At 43.2% G+C, this 4,763-nt stretch overlaps 1 long non-coding RNA gene across 1 annotated transcript in view; it reads left to right on the top strand.

The window, feature by feature from the left end:
- Window positions 1-4,315, top strand: part of LOC121134780 — a 5,717-nt gene extending 1,402 nt beyond the window's left edge. The window contains exon 2 of the long non-coding RNA XR_005872007.1: window positions 3,831-4,315. This is a non-coding gene — a long non-coding RNA (uncharacterized LOC121134780). The remainder of the gene's footprint in view (window positions 1-3,830) is intronic.
- Window positions 4,316-4,763: the final 448 nt, after the last annotated feature.

Raw genomic sequence — 4,763 nt, 5'->3', positions numbered from 1 at the left:
CTGCAGAACATTGTCCCTTCAGTTCGCATGGTTCTTGTCAGCCTTTCTTGGTCAGATACATACCTGCTGTTCAGGTCTGGACTTACCATTCCCACAAAATGTCACAACCTTAGAGCATGAGTGAAAGTCCTAAGGAAGTCTGTTGTAAGAGGGTTTACATTGCACCCCACTAGCAACTATGCCTCGTTCTTTTCTTTTCTTTTTTTAATTTTCTATTCAATTTGCATATCCACCATAGCTCTCCCTCCCTTCCCTCCTCCAACTCCAGCCCCCATCCACCCCTCAGAAAGAGCAAGGCCTCCTGTGGGGAGTCAACAAAGCCAGCCGGGCCTTGTTCTTTAATGGTCATACTTCAGATGTTTGAAATGTTAGATTTATCTAAGAATTTAACAAAACTTAAAATAATGTAACAGCAAAAGACATCAGCCTTTGATTAGGAAAAAATTCATTGTGTCATATCAGTTTCAACTTTTAAATGCATGTAAAACTATTCCGTTCTGTGACTATTTGTCTGATATTGTGTTGCTCATAAGATTTCTACAACTGTGACAAAAAAATACTTGAGACAATCAACTTGTGAGAAACAGTTAGTTTAGCCCTGAGTTTTGGAGGTTTCAGACCACGGCCGTTTCTCGCGGGTCTGTGGAGAGGGTGCATAAGACAGGAGATGCTGCGCATATCATCGTGGTTAGGAAGCAAAGAGAAGAAGTAGAAGAACTTGCAGTCTCCACGCTCTCTGACTGTCGTATCCCGGGACCTTGCTTCTCATTGGGCAACACGTCAGAAAAGCTCTTCCTCCTCAATGCAACAGCTTAGAGGCCAGCCCTTCAGCATGTGGGCTTTGGGGGGCATTAACCCAAACTGCAGCCATGGAGATTCAAAACTATCCCAGATGTTTTGCCAGAATGCAAACGCCTCAAGGGCTTGCACTGTACACGCATCATTTCACAGGTCTGCAGACGGACCTGCAGAGTAGTTTCAAGGTGGGATCACACGGTGTTGTCCTCTGGGAGGCTGGCAGCCCTTTACACTCTGTGGACATACGAGCTTGCTGTAAATGCATTTTTCCAGCGTGAAGAATAACTAAACTCTGACTGCAGATCTAGTCAGTGAGAAGTAGTATCCAGTAGCTTGTGAAAAAGTATCTATTTCCTTTTTGTTATTTTATAGGTTTTATTTAAATTAGAAACAATCTTATTTTACATATCAATCCCAGTTCCCTCTCCCTCTCATCTCCCCATGCCCCGCACCAATGCCTCATGCCATCCCCCATCCACTCCTCAGGGAGGGTGAGGCCTTCCATGAGGGATCATCAAAATTCATCAAGTCATTTGCGGCAGGACCTAGGCCTTCCCCTGTGTATATAGGCTAAGAGAGTATCCCTCCATGGGAAATGGGCTCCTGAAGTCCATTCGTGCACTAGGGATACATACTGGTTCCACTGCCATAGGCCCCATATACTGCCCAATGCTCCTAGCTAACACCCACATTCAGGGAGCCTGGTTTGGTCCTATGTTGGTTCCCCAGCTGTCATACTCGGGTCCATGAGTTCCCACTTGCTCAGGTCAGCTGTTTCTGTGGGTTTTCCAAACATGGTCTTGACCCCTTAGTTCATCAGTCCTCTCTGAAACTGGAGTTTGGCTCAGTGCTTGACTGTGAATCTCTGCTTCTGCTTCCATCGGGTACTGAATGAAGGCTCTAGGATGGCATTTAAGGTAGTCGTCATTCTCATTATAGGGGAAGAACATTTAAGGTAGCCTCTCCACTATTGCTTAGGATCCTAGTTGGGGTCATCCTTGTGGAACTCCGTACAATTCCCTAGTGCCAGATTTCTCTTTAAACTTATAGTGGCTCCCTCTATGGATGTGTCTCTTTTCTTGTTCTCCTCTATTCCTCTCCTGACTCAATCTTCCTGAGTCCTCATGTTCTCCTCCCCCCTCCTCTTTCTCTTACCTCCCTCCCCCTCCCCCATGCTCCCCCTTTGTTCAGGGGCTTTTGTCCCTCTCTGCTTCACTGGGGGACCCTGTTGCCTCTCTTATGGTCCTCCTTGTTTCCTAGCTTGTATCCATTTCTTTTGTGTTTCCTCTTTCTGTTCAGCCTCTTAATCACTCGTCTGTGAACAGCACCTTACTTTTGTTTTCCCCTTGAAGATGTACAAAAGCCTGCCCTTCCTCCAAGCCTTCCTCTTTCCCCTCCTCTCCCTTTTCTATGTGTTGTGTGTTTTGCCTTTCTTGGCTTAGCTATTCTCTGGAAGGTATTCTCCACATCAAGAGATTTAAGAAGGACTCCTATGTTTTATTTTGGTAAATTCATGGTTTGCCGTTTCATTTGTAAACTTGCAGGTTTTCGATTTTTCTGAAAAGCACGAGGCGTTGCTCTAAACCGTTTTTCCCTACCTTCCTCCTGCCATCCTGATTCTGTCTTGAAAACTCTGGGTTTCTCTCCCATCCATCTCACCGGAGTTGCACACTCAGTATGTGTTGCCCTGGTCTGTTCATCTGCTGCGCATGCGTGTCTCGCTAGGTCACAGTGACAATCGAAACCAAGTCATCTCCAAACCAATGCTGACTGATGATATTCTCTCTTCATATCTTAAAAAAGTATTTTTAGGCCACTCAGCTATTTTTCCTAAATAAATGTAAAATTAGCTTATGGAAATTCTGCATAATATCCTACTGATATTAGAAAAAAATAGAGTTTGTATAATGCTGCTTCTGCCTACTGTATGAGCTTTTCCTGGAGAGACTACAAGAGATGACAAATTTTTTCACCCAAGTGTAGTGGAATCGACCCATGAGTCTAATTACAATACTTACAGGAACATTGATGAGTTGTTGTTTACAGGAATGGGGTTATACCAGTGAAGAAAAAAAAAAACCCAATTCTATTAGTCCTTCCCTTCCCCCCATCTTCATTCTCAGAAGCTATAAAGTGGGTGCAGGTCCTTAGGGATGGGCAGGGTCTTGTGAGTCTCTCCCCACCCTCTGTTATAGAATGGTTAATGATCCCCATACTGCACAGTTTTTTAATTATAGGTGGAGCTTCAAGAGGGCACCAGCCCATCACTCACAGGGGACTGAGCTCCATGGCATCCCCCCCCCCCCGCCACCATGAAATGATGCATAACTATCTTTCATATAACTGATTGGTGTCTTGTTTCTAAAACAATGTTAAATAATAGCCTTGATGAAAAGTGACTCTGCCCTCTTCCTTTTATTTTCTTAAGAGTAAAAAAAAGGGGGGGGGGGTCATATGTGTACGTGCTGTACTTATGTATGTGTATGTAGCTCAGGTGGCCATTGAAGAGGAAATTATATTCCCTGGAGCTAAAATTCCACAGATTATGAGTTGCCTTCTGGGGGTGCTGGGAACTAAACTCTAGTCCTCTGCAAGAACAGCAGGAGGCATTGTCTATTGAGGGCTACCTTGGCTATAGTTTATGGGATCTCATATTTAGTTGGCTACAGTTTACATAGTTTCCTCCTTTGTCATCTATTTTTCATTTAAGTATTTTAATCAGAACACAGTTATTTTCTGTGTGTTGATTATTCATGTATGATACCTCCTAGGACATCACTGGATATATTCCAAGAAATTTCAGTAAATGTTAATGTCAGCAAAAGAAAGGCAAATAAAAACATGTTAGTAATTTTTTCTTTAACTGTTTCTGTGGTAAAACACTCTGACCAAAAGCAATTTAAGGAAGAAGTGGGTTATTTCGTCTTTTGGCACCAGAGGAATGAAGTGGAGTCCGTCATGGCGGAGACAGCATGGGACGGGGGCAGGTGCTGTAGCCGATAGACCACATTTTTATTTTTATTTTCACATAGGAGGAAGCAAGCAGAAACGGGGATGATGATGGAACTCCTCAAAGTCCATCTCCGGTGATGCATATCCTCCAGAAAATCTACACCTTCCAAAGGTTCCACAACCTTCAAGAATAACACCAGCAACTGGAGACCAAGTATTTAAATATTTCTCATTCAAACTACCAACAACAACAACAAAAAACCCCCACAATGGATACGTGTTGCATGCAACATTGGAAAATGGATGTGATAGTTAATTTTATATGTTAAGTGTTTCAGCCCCCAGACATGAAATCGCAAGGCTCTCGGGCCTTCAGAAATTCGTGAACTGGATAGTTAGGTTTCTGAGCTACCATAGATACTTAAGCCAGTTCCTTACAACATTTCCATCTGTCTGTCATTTCTGCAATCACCTGTCACCCTCCCACCCATCAATCAGCTGTCTTACTGATTCTGTATCTCTGGAGAATCCTGAATAATACAGCAGAATTAGAACTTTCAAAAGACCCATTCTTCTCATTCCTTCTTTCAGTATTAAGCAAAAGACAAAGGGAGCCGTGGGGGTTATTTCAATAAATGGAATTTTCTGTCTCCACACTTTCTCAATCTGATGTCAATTTGATGGTATTTCAGTCGTGGGGGTTTCTGACATCTGCTTCTTCATATCTGCTGCTACATTAATCGTTTTAAAAGAGATTAGATGAAGGTCTTATTAAAATTACAATTCTGCACACTAAATTAGTCCTGTGATTAATACGTCAATTACTGCGGGTAAGCCAAGCACAACAGACACCAAGCCGAGCTAGATTACTCAGAACGCATGATGTCCTTTGGGCTTCTCTTCCTGCCGAGCCTCTCGTAGTTGCATTGCCCTGCCTGGTTAGCGCTTGTGATTCTGTCAAGTTAAGGGATAGATGGTCATGAATGCAGCATAAACGTTAGCCTAGAAGTAGC

Source organism: Mesocricetus auratus, unplaced genomic scaffold (genome assembly GCF_017639785.1).
Source record: "Mesocricetus auratus isolate SY011 unplaced genomic scaffold, BCM_Maur_2.0 Super-Scaffold_100030, whole genome shotgun sequence".
NCBI classification, from domain to species: Eukaryota; Metazoa; Chordata; class Mammalia; order Rodentia; family Cricetidae; genus Mesocricetus; species Mesocricetus auratus.
This window is presented reverse-complemented; position numbering and strand designations above follow the sequence as displayed.